The sequence below is a fragment of the Neofelis nebulosa genome, chromosome 6 (assembly GCF_028018385.1).
Source record: "Neofelis nebulosa isolate mNeoNeb1 chromosome 6, mNeoNeb1.pri, whole genome shotgun sequence".
Taxonomy (NCBI): domain Eukaryota; kingdom Metazoa; phylum Chordata; class Mammalia; order Carnivora; family Felidae; genus Neofelis; species Neofelis nebulosa.
The window spans coordinates 18,494,737-18,507,028 of NC_080787.1; the positions used below are offsets into that span (position 1 = coordinate 18,494,737).

Consider the following 12,292-nt stretch of genomic DNA (forward strand, 5'->3'; position numbering starts at 1 on the left):
GCAAGCAAACATAAATGGGATTACATCAAACTAAAAATCTTCTGCGCAGGGAAGGAAACACACACATCAACACAATGAGGGGCGCCTGGCTGGCTTGGTCGGTTAAGCGTCCGACTTCGGCTCAGGTCACGATCTCACGGTCCGTGAGTTCGAGCCCCGCTGAGCTGTCAGCACAGAGCCCGGAGCCTGTTTCAGATTCTGTGTCTCCCTCTCTCTCTGCCCCTCCCCTGTTCATGCTCTGTCTCTCTCTGTCTCAAAAATAAATAAACGTTTAAAAAAAATTTATAAAAAAAAAAAAACACAATGAAAAGGCAGCCTACTGAATGGGAGAAGATATTTGCAAATTATGTATCTGATAAGGGGTTAATATCCAAAATATATTTTACAAACTCATATGACCCAATAATAAACACAAAACAAAACACAGTCCAAAGAATCCAATTTAAAAATGGGCAGAAAATCTAGATAGACATTTTTCCAAAGACATACAGATGGGTAACAGGCACAAGAAAAAGATGCTCAATATCACCAATCATGAAGGAAATGCAAACCAAAACCACAATCAGGTATCTCCTCACACCTGTCAGAATGGCTAGAATGAAAAAGACAAGAAATACCAAGTTGGTGGTGAGGATGGGGAGAAAATGGAATCCTTGTGCCCTGTTGGTGGAAATGTAAACAAGGGCAGCCACTCTGGAACACAGTATGGAGGATCTCTGAAAAATTAAAAATCCAGCTACCATATGATCCAGCAATTCCTCTCCTGAGTATCTATCTGAACAAAAATGAAAACACTGATTCGAAAAGATACATGCACCCCTATGTTCACTGTAGCATCATTTAGAACAGCTAAGATACGGCAACAACCTACGTGCCTATCCACGGATGAATGAATAAAGAAGGTGTGTGTGTGTGTGTGTGTGTGTGTGTGTGTTTGCACACATACAATGGAATACTACTCGGCCATAAAAAAGAATGAAATGGTACCATTCGTGACAATGCGACGGATCTTAAGGGAATTATGCTAAGTGAAATAAGACAAATGCCACGTGACTTCACTTATATTGAAATCTAAAAAAAATAAACAAACAAAACAAAACCCAGACTCATAGATACAAAGATAGGTGGCTGCCAGAGGGGAAAGGTGTTGGGGATGGGAGTGAAATGGGTGAAGGGGATTAAGTACAAACTTTCATTTATAAAGTAAATAAGTCCCGGGGATGTAATGGGCAGCATGGGGAATATAGTCGATAACCCTGTGTTAACTCTGTAAGGTGACAGATAGTGACAAGACTCATTGCAGTGACCATTTTTGCAACGTATAGAAATGTCAAATCACTATGTTGTACACCTGAAACTAATATTAGTTAGTAGTTAATTATTAATAGTTAATTAGTTAATGGCTAATATAATAACTAAATAATGCAATTTTTGCCAATTGTACCTCAATTTTAAAAAAAACTACAACTGAGACATTCCACCAGGGAGCTCTCAGGGCCTCAGAAGTACCACACGGCTGCACTGTGACTCCTAACAGACATCAGCCATAGGGTTCTCCTGTGTATCTACAGGGCCTCAGTCTAGGAAGACTGAAATATCAAATATGTTTAATATCCATAATTTCATGATGACACTTAAAAGAACGAACTGATCACCTTTGGAAGATGCTAAGAATCAATTGTTCTGAAAATAGATAATAAATAAAGGGAAAGACTCGTGCATTTATCTTCCCTTTCCTTTACAAACAGCTCCTTAATAATTGATGAGGCAAAATTCCTCTTTCTAGAAGCACTTCAATTAATAAACAGAGAATGATAGAATTATTATATTATTTTGCACACCCCTAATGAAATAACTGATGTAGGTCAGAAGAGTTGGCAAATAAGTTTGGCTAGCAGGCCAAATGGAATCTGGTAAATAAAGTTTTACAGGAACACAGCCACGTCCATCATTTACATATTGCCTACAGTCGCTGTCACACCAGAATGACAGTGACCATATGGTCTGCAAAGCTGAAAATACTCACTATTCAGCCCTTACGGAAAAAGTTTGATAACCCCTGATAATCTTGACGACAATGATCAATGGTTGCTAACACCACTCGGCAAAAAGCAGATGAGAAAGCTTATAATGACAACACCTGTGCTCACTGGTGAAGCTTTAAGTCACAAAGGCGGGGGACAAGGTATTATGTGCCCAGGAGGCCATGCATTAGAAAGTACATATACCCCACCTCTGAAGTCTTCTTGCCAAAAAATTAAAACTCTGATCAAACCTCTGGTTCTAATTAGCAGTTCACAGGAAAGACGGCAGATAGAAAAACAAATTAAACTACGCCATGGGGATACAATCAGTAAAAATCCACACTGTGGGAAATCCTACAGACAGAGGATCTGGCCTCTTCGATACATAAAATGCAAGGAAAAGGGAAAGGTGAATCTATAGATGAAAAAGTCCTAAGAGATTTGAACCCACAACCATATGGTCAATTAATCTTCGGCAAAGTAGGAAAGAATATCAACAAATAGTGCTGGGAAAACATGCAGAAGAACGAACCTGGACCCCTTTCTTATACCATAGACAAAAATAAATTCAAAATGGATGAAAGACCTAAATGTGAGACAAGGTTCTCCAGAGGAGAACACAGGCAGAAAGCTCTGACATCAGCCATAGCAACTTCTTTCTAGATGTGTCTCCTGAGGCAAGAGAAACAAAAGCAAAAATAAACTATTGGGACTTCATCAAAATAAAAAGTATTTGCACAGTGAAGGAAACAATCAACAAAACTCAAAGGTACCCTACAGAATGGGAGGAGGTATCTGTCAACGACATATCTGATAAAGGGTTAGCACCCAAAATCTATAAAGAACCTATAAAATTCGACACCCAAAAAACAAATAATCCAATTAAAATGGGGAGAAGACATGAATAGACATTTTTCCAAAGAAGACATACAGGTGGTCAACAGACCCATGAAAAGATGCTCAACATGACTGATCATCAGAGAAATACAAATCTACAATGAGATATCACCTCACATCTGTCAGAACAGCTAAAATCAACAACACAAGAAACAAGAGGTGTTGGCAAGGATATGGAGGAAGGGGAACCCTCTTGCACTGTTGGTGGGAATATATATATATTGGAATATTATTAAGCCATTAAAAAAGTGAAGTCTTGCCATTTACATCAACATGGACAGAGCTGGAGAGTATTAAGTGAAATCAGTCAGTCAGAGAAAGACAGATACCATATGATTTCACTCATATGTAGATTTTAAGAAACAAAACAAACAAGCAAAGGGGGAAAAAAGAGAGTGAGAGAGAGGGAAACCAAGAAACAGACTCTTTAACTCTAGAGAGCAAACCGATGGTTACCAGAGGCGAGGTGGGGGGAGGGGGGGGATCGGTTAAATAGATGATGGGGATTAAGGAGAGCACTTGTGATGAGCACCAATGATGTATGGAAGTGTCGAATCACTATACTATACACCTGAAACTAATATTACACTGTATGTTAACTAATGGGACGTTAAATAAAAAATGTACAAGAAGAAAGGTCCTAAGAGATCTGTCAACTGAACGCATGTATAGTCCTTATTTGGATTCTGATTCTAACATACCATCTGGACAAAAAATTTACAAGACAAATCAGGCAAATCTGAATACGAATCCAATATTTAACAGCAGTAAGGAATTACTGCACTGTGTCCTGGTGTATTAATAGTGCTGTGATTAGACTTTTTAAAAAGGCAAGTCTCTTGGCGCGCTTGGGTGGCTCAGTTGGTTGAGTGTCCAACTCTTGATTGTGGCTCAGGTCATTACCTTGCGGTGCACGAGATCGAGCCCCGCGTCAGACTCCATGCTGACAGTGTGGAGCCTGCTTGGGATTCTCTCTCTCCCTCTGTCTCTGCCCCTTCCCCATAATCTCGGCTTTGTGCAGAATAATCCAATGGGGAAGGGGCAGATAAATGAAGCAAGATTGGCCATCTGTTTTTTTTAAGACAGTTTTTAACGTTTTTATTTATTATTTTTGAGAGACAGAGACAGAGCATGAGCGGGGGAGGGGCAGAAAGAGAAGGAAACACAGAATGGGAAGCAGGCTCTGGGCTCTGAGCTGTCAGCACAAGGCCAACGCGGGGCTCAAACTCTTGAACAGTGAGGTCATGACCTGAGCCCAAGTCAGACATTTAACCAACTGAGCCACCCAGGCACCCCAAGATTGGCCATGTGTTGATCACTGTCAAAGGCTGACTAGTAAAAAGGGATTCATTCTGCCATTTTCTCTACTTTTGCCTATGTTTAAACCTTTTCATAATAAAAAGATAAAAATTCATACAATTAACAAAGCTTTTTGTCTCCACTTCCAACGTATGTGTTCGTGATTGTTTTGTTTCTCTTCTGTCCATCCACCACATGTATCTGTTCATAAACCATATATGTATTGAATGCTTACTATAACATGGCCCATGTGCTAGGTGCTGGCAATGATCTTACCTTCAGGTGATCTGTAATCTAGACGTGGAGTCCAGTAAGTAACTCAGCTATTACAGTACGGAGGGTAAACGCCACAGGACAAAGGCCCAAAGGATGCTCAGGGAACAGTGCAAAGAAGGGGGAGCTGCACATTTCTGTGTTCCTCATTCCTACCCCTTAATATCATTTGTGGTAGTGAGAGCATCCTGATTTTGCACTTTTCTCTCCTAGGTGAACTTGCTCAAGTGGCCCTGACTTCCACCATCTTTGGGGGTTTCCTATTGCCTATACCATGACTCCATGAAAGCAAAAGACTGGCATCTGCCTCCACCCCGGTCCCCACAGGCCCTTTACTTCTCTTGCGACTGACTCTCACAACCCCAAACTCCCATATCAGTTCAGTGCTCTCCTACTCACTCATGCTCACTGGTTATTAACAACCACACACACACTCACACCCAGTGCAGTGCTAACCCCTCTTTCCACATCTTCACTAGTAACTCACCTGTCCACAGTGTGACTAAATGGTATGAAGAGTCACCCAAGGTTTCCATACCCAGGGATCCACTGGTATCACCAGAATGAAAGGGACACCAAAAAAGGCAGAGGAAAAAGTGGGACTACACGCACTGGAAAGCTTCTGCACAGCAAAGGAAACAATGAACAGAGTGAAAGGCAACCTACAGAATTGGAGAAAATGGCAAATCAGGTTTCCGATAAGGAGTTAATATCCAAAATATATTAGGAAATCCTACAACTCAACGGCAAAAAACTAACAATCTGATTAAAAAATAGGCTAACAGGGGCACCTAGGTGGCTCAATTGGTTAAGCACCCGACTCTTGGTTACGTCGATGTCTGCACTGGGGGTAGAGCCTGCTTAAGATTCTCTCTCCCTCACCCTCTGGCCCTCCCCTGCCCAGGTGTGCGCTCTCTCTCCAAAAAAAAAAAAAAAAAAAAAGCTGAGGACTTGAATGGACACATTCCCAAAGAAGACATGCAAACAGCCAACAAGTATATGAGAAAATATTCAATGCTACTAATCAAAGAAAAGCAAATCAAAACCCCAATGAGATATCACTTCATACCTGTCAGCATGGCTCGTATCAAAAAAATCAGAAAATATCAACTGTTAAAAAAAGAAAAAAACCAACAAAATATCAAGCGTTGACAAGGATGTAAAGACATTGGAACCCCTTGCACACTGTTGGGAGGAATGCAAAATGGCGTGGCCACCATGAAAAACATCATGGAGGTCCCTCAGAGAATTAAAAATAGAACTACCACATGATCAAGCAATCCCACTTCCGGGAATTCATCCAGAAGAACTGAAATCAAGATCTTGAAGAGATATGAGCACCCTATGTTCACCACAGTACTATTCACAACAGCCAAGATGTGGAAACAACCTAACTATTGATGGATGAATGGATAAAGAAGTGGTATATATACATATACATGTACATACACGTATACATATACATACACAATGGAATACTATTCAGCCACAAAAAGAAGGAAATTCTACCATTTTCAGCAACATGGATTAAAGTGAAATAAACCAATCACAGAAAGGCAAATTCTGCATGATTTCACTTATAGGAAGTATCTACAGCAGTCAAATTCATAGAATCAGAGTGGAATAGTAGGGAGAGGGAAATCAGGAGTTACTGATCAACAGTCGCAAGTTAGTTAAGCAAGATGAGTAAGTTCTAGAAAACAACACTGAACCTAGAGTCAACAAATGTGGTGCTACACACTTAAAAAGTCGTAAAAAGGGTGATCTCATGTTAAGCATTCTTAGTACAGTTTTTTTAATGGTTATTTTAGCGTGCACACACACACACACACGCACAAGCTAAGGAAAACTGTCGAGATGAAATTCAGGCATGGCAATGATGGAAAAGAATAAGGGGAAAAAACCGGATTTACTATTTCACACCCAAAACAGCATCAATTAATGTTTCGACAGAAGAGACGTGGTATTATTTCAATCTTTAAAATTTTTAAAACACTGTAATGGACATATTTAGGCAAAAAGAAAAAAAATCAAGGTCTGCTTTTTTAGCTCTGTGTTGGTTGTTTTGTTATCATTATCCTATTACTGTTACTTTATTTTTGCCTAAACTATAGTGTTGCCGGGCGGGGGTGGGGGGGGGGGGTGTGTCACTCAAAAGAGATTTAACAGATTCAGGCAGAAGTGTCTGACACAGAGATCTGCTAAGTCACCTGCTGGGGCTCTGCAGGACACGGCTGAGTCACTGTCACCTCCACCTACAGGCAATTTCACCTCTTAAGGTTATTTTCCAGAAGAATGCAGGGGCAACACTGTGGCAGTTTGCCACTGGATAAATACATTCAGTGATAATGACCTCTTAGGGTAAATCCCCAAATCGGGCCACGATAATTTCTGGTTAAACCAATTCCAGTTTTCTTTTTTTTTTTTTTCAATATATGAAATTTATTGTCAAATTGGTTTCCATACAACACCCAGTGCTCATCCCAAAAGGTGCCCTCCTCAATACCCATCCCCCACCCTCCCCTCCCTCCCACCCCCCAACCAATTCCAGTTCTCTGAAGCAAGCTCTGGGATCCTGAGTAAATCACTTGGGGGAAATCACTTAACCTTTCTGGCTCATGGCTTTTTCATCTAAGAAGTTAAGAGTCTGGGCTTGATGGCCAGAGACCTTCCTGTTTCAAGCACCACTGGGAGTTGTGATCCGGAGCAGCTTTTCCATATGTATTGGGGTGTTGACAGTAGTTCCCGAGACAACTGAGAGCATTTATATCCCGAGAAAGCACTATTAACACTCCTACTTTCTCGCTGAATGTTTATTAAGCCTTGCTAAATTTTCTTCTTAGGGTTTGGCACACAGTAAACAGCTTATCGATGCTGTTATTAATGTAAATTATTTCTAAGAAAAGCATGTTGCTACATAATAAGATTAAAATACATGTTGAAAAGCACGTATTACGATGTATTGGCACTTTGAAGTCAAATGAATCTGGGTCTGAACTCCCAACTCCTGCAGTCACTAACTAGATGACCTTGATCACGTTACCTAAAATGTCTGAGCCTCATGATTTAACATGGAGACAGTACGGACCTCACAGGGTTATTAGAAGGATTAAGTAAAAATGACAGATGTCATGTGCCTGGTTAAACACACATTAGTTCCTTCTCCCCTGGCTAGAACTGGATATTAAACTCTAGGTATCCCTGATTTCTACCCCATTTTTGCTTTCACCTTCGATTTCCATTCATAAAGTATGCTGGTTGCCCTGTGTGTGATGGGACTCTCTCTTTGACCAAGCTTTGTTCAGGCTCCTCTGAGCCCTCTCCTCAATCAGGCCTCAACCTTGGCCTATGAGAACCGCAACTTTCAGCACAAATGATTTCATCCCCCGCCCTAAGAGACTTAATCACGAGAATAGTTTCTATTAGCTCCAGGCCTTGTACCTAGAATGAGGACCCCAAGTCCCTAAACCATCTGCCTGAGAAAGCTCACGTCGCCAGAAGAATGGACTGTGTGCTCCAGCCAAAGCCTGGCAATGGGCTACGGATCTCCCTTCTCTTAGAGCACTTACTTTAAAAGGCTTACAATCTCGTCAGTCCTTGTGCTGCCCCCTATGAGAGGTTCATCTGCTACCACCTACAAATGTCTCCTTAAGGACCTGGAAGCCAGCTCTTTGAAATGCAAATATCCGGGGAGGTAGCTCTCCTGACCCCCAGCTTCTGTGGGAGGGCAACAGCCTAACTGGGGTGGGCACCTCTCTCCCATCTGCAAAACTACCTCTTGTCCTAAAGATATGAGAAGGTGATTTCTCCTCCAGAGGATTGCCAGGCGATCCAGATAGCCTAACCATACAGACGGACTCCTCTTAAAGACTTTTGAAACCTTTCCTTTGGCACATCCCAGGCTGGAAAAGGCCTCCTGCCTTTTGTTACAGTGCTGTTTGTTGGCTTCGGTTTACATTGAAGTCTTTCTCCTCTACTGCAGTAGTACTGACTAAAATCTGCTTTGGGGTACCTGGGTGGCTCAGTCAGTTAGGAGTCCAACTTCGGCTCAGCTCCTGATCTCGCGGTCTGTGAGTTCGAGCCCCACGTCGGGCCCCGTGCTGACAGCTCACAGCTTGGAGCCTGCTTCGGATTCTGTGTCTCCCTCTGTCTCTGCCCCTGCCCCTGCCCAACAACAAAAACAACAAAATTTATTTTAAAATGTTTTAGCCTCAACTTTTGAGCCTCTGTTCGTTCAACATCAATGCCTATCAAAAACATGTACTTAAGATCATTACAGCTCATGGCAATATTGGTTGTTTCCTACAGGGGTTCATGGGAAAATGGCACCTAACGTATTTAGGTTGTTAATTTACACTTAATAATTCAAACGTTTATCCAGCACTGTATCTGGTATATCAGAGTAGGTGAATGTAATTTCTGGGAATCCAGTAATTTTCCTGAAAAGTTTACTTTTTGTAATATTTATTTATTTTGGGGAGAGCACAAGCAGGGGAGCGGTAGAGGCGGGACAGAGGATGTGAAGCTGGCTCTGTGTCGACAGGCTGACAGCAGCGAGCCTGATGCGGGGCTTGACTCACAGACCATGAGATCATGACCTGAGCCGAAGTCAGACGCTCAACCGACTGAGCCATCCAGGCGCCCCAAAACCTATTTTTTTAGGGCAGTTTAAGGTTCATCGTGAAATTGAGACGAAGGTACAGAGATTTCCCATCTACTCCCCGCCCCCACACAAGCACAGCCCCCACATCATCAACATCCCCCCACCAGAGTGGTATATTTGATACAATTAATCGCACCTAATAACTTTAGAAGCTATTATCAAGATTGATTTTCATTTTTATAATACAAAGTATTAAATCCTAAAGATACCAGCATTAAAAATTAAGCATTCCGTGTCATTTCACTAAAAACTAGAAAAAAAAAATAATAATAATTTGACATTAATGAGTCAGGATAAATACGTGTGTTTTTCTAACAATAAATTCAAATAAAATTGATCTTAATATTCCACAAATTGCAAATAAAGATCTACCCCAAAGTCATTATCAAATTTTTGTAAAGCTGATTTATATATCTCATTGATTTTACTGCAAGAAGTAATAAAGAATTAATTGGTTCAAGAGAAAGTATTCAAAAGACCAGTATTATAACAACATCGCAGGTCAGTTTGTCCTTTTATGCAAAACCGTGTAGTCTCTTAGCTATTGATTAAGATTGACTAGAAGTGGGGCGCCTGGGTGGCGCAGTCGGTTGAGCGTCCGACTTCAGCCAGGTCACGATCTCGCGGTCCGTGAGTTCGAGCCCCGCGTCAGGCTCTGGGCTGATGGCTCGGAGCCTGGAGCCTGTTTCCGATTCTGTGTCTCCCTCTCTCTCTCTGCCCCTCCCCCGTTCATGCTCTGTCTCTCTCTGTCCCAAAAATAAATAAAAAACGTTGAAAAAAAAAAAAAAAAAAAAAAAAAAAAGATTGACTAGAAGTTCCCTGGTTCAAATTTTGCAAAATAAGTTTTTAACTTTCCCACCTAGTCTTTATCTTGGAGAGACACTCTGACGATTCTAAGAAAAGACTCTGACCTAGAGAGAAAAATTACAACTCAACTTAGGTCAAGTAAAGCGATGATGCTGAAGAATGCTTTTGGAGATCCGCTTCCATAAAGAGGGAAATAGTTCATATCAGGTCAACCCTCCAGGAAGAAAAGCTGAATAAAACTTACAAAAGCAAAAAACTGTTCAAATTTTCAGAGAGCAACCAAAGCAACCAGGACTCGAAAGAGGGAGACCCCGGAGAGAAGAGAAATTCTGAAGTGAGTCTGACACTCCCTGCCGCTGTGGATGATCAAGGCATTTGCCAATTTCTTTGCACACTCAGGGGCCAGGAAGCCAAAGAGACAGCAGTGACTCAAAAATTCTAGCTTACTGAGCTATGCTCAAAAATTAGAGTTCAAGTTTACCAAAGCAGATGGGACTGGAAGAGCCAAGATCCACCAAAAAAGAAAAGTACAGAGAAGCAAGATCAACAGTCTACACAACGTCTCCCTTCAAGTTTCCAAAGCTGTGTGATATGAGAAGCCAGAAAAGCAAAGAGAAAGTGGCATGTGTGAAGCTAAAATACCAAGCAGAGTTTCTGGGAGATTTGTAGGGTCCAGGAAAAAGAAAGTAGAGCCCAGGGTTAGCAAAGAAGAAGGTCCCAGTAAACACCTCGGGTTTGCACTTGGAATCTAAAGGGCTATGTCCTAGGAATAGAGGAAAGCCAAGAGCCAAATATCCTTCAAAGAGAATAAAACTGAGAATCAGATTCTTTCTTCAAGTCCTGACTAAATAAAAATAGGTTACCCCTACCCTGTCTTCCAAAGGAAAAACAACATCAAACAGGGCTTCCACAATTTCTTCAAATACACTGTCCTGACATTCTATCACAAAGATCACGCATGCTAGGGGATGAGACCAAATGCCGAAAACCCGGGGAGAGAGGGGACAAGAGAAAATGACCCACTGGTGATTCAAATACTGAAGTTATCAGATATGGACACTAGAAGCACAATGATTAATATGTTCAAGAAAATAGAGGACAATTGAAGAGTTTCACCAGAGAACTGCAAATCTGTGTCCAAAAGGAAAAAAAGCGGGGTGCCTGGGTGCTTCACTCGGTTACGTGTCTGACTCTTAATTTCAGCTCAGGTCATGATCTCATGACCACGGGCCTGAATCCCACGTCAGACTCTACACTCAGCGTGGGATTCTCTGTCTCCTCTCTCTCTCTCTGTCTCCTCTCTCTCTCTCTCTCTCTCTCTCTCTGCCCCTACCCCCCTCACACACACATGTGCCATCACTCTCAAATAAATAAAAGCTTTAAAAAGGAAAAAGAAAGAATCAAGTAAATCTCACGTGCATGCATCTCTAAATAAATAAATAAATAAATAAATAAATAAAAAGTTTAAAAAGAAAAAAGAAAGAATCAAGTAAATCTCACGTGCGTGCATCTCTAAATAAATAAATAAATAAAAACATTAAAAAGGAAAAAGAATCAAGTAAATCTCACGTGCGTGCATCTCTAAATAAATAAATAAATAAATAAACAAAAACTTTAAAAAGGAAAAAGAAAGAATCAAGTAAATCTCACGTGCGTGCATCTCTAAATAAATAAATAAAAACTTTAAAAAGGAAAAAGAAAGAATCAAATCTCACGTGCGTGCATCTCTAAATAAATAAATAAATAAATTAAAACTTTAAAAAGGAAAAAGAAAGTAAAGATCAAATAGAGATTGTGAATCTCAAAGATACAGTAACCAGAACAGAATCACGTGGGCATGATGGAGTGAGGAGGCTGGTAAACCCTCTCCCCACCAAGCCACCATAAAGCGGCTCAAAACTGTCAAAAACAATCATTCCAGCGCTCTGGAAATCTCCGCGTACAACCAAGTGAGAAGCGTTTATCCATGAAAACGAGCGACCTAAGGTGAAATTACCATACATGCTGTAGTGCTCTTGTCTGGGGCTGCTCCCTTCAACCTGTACCCCCCTCAGCATGTCAAAGGCCTACCCAGCTAAGAGAAACAGTGGCTTCACCGCTCCTGTCAAGGAGGCTCACGTGATATGAAACTGCTGTTGAAAAGTGGTCATTTCGGTCACAAGCCAAGAGGGAGCAGCTTCACTACCCTAAAGTAACAATTCAGCTTAGGGCAAGCCATACTCCGGCAGACTAGCCAGATACGGTGTTCAAGAGGCCAAAGGGAGGCGTGAACAGCACTCCACGTGGCCTCGGTTGACCAGAGGCTGAGTACATCCATAGTAGAGACTAG

General features: G+C 41.4%; 1 protein-coding gene across 3 annotated transcripts in view; it reads right to left on the bottom strand.

The window, feature by feature from the left end:
• The window catches only part of RNF182 (ring finger protein 182), a 63,217-nt gene that overhangs the window by 27,244 nt on the left and 23,681 nt on the right, over positions 1–12,292 (bottom strand). For 2 of the 3 annotated variants that reach the window (XM_058732947.1, XM_058732949.1), the window contains one exon: positions 8,506–8,657. The exons of the other annotated variant lie outside the window; for it this stretch is intronic. The gene's annotated coding sequence lies outside the window, so the exon portion shown is untranslated. Of the gene's footprint in view, positions 1–8,505; positions 8,658–12,292 lie in introns of those variants that run through there. 3 annotated transcript variants of the gene reach the window in all.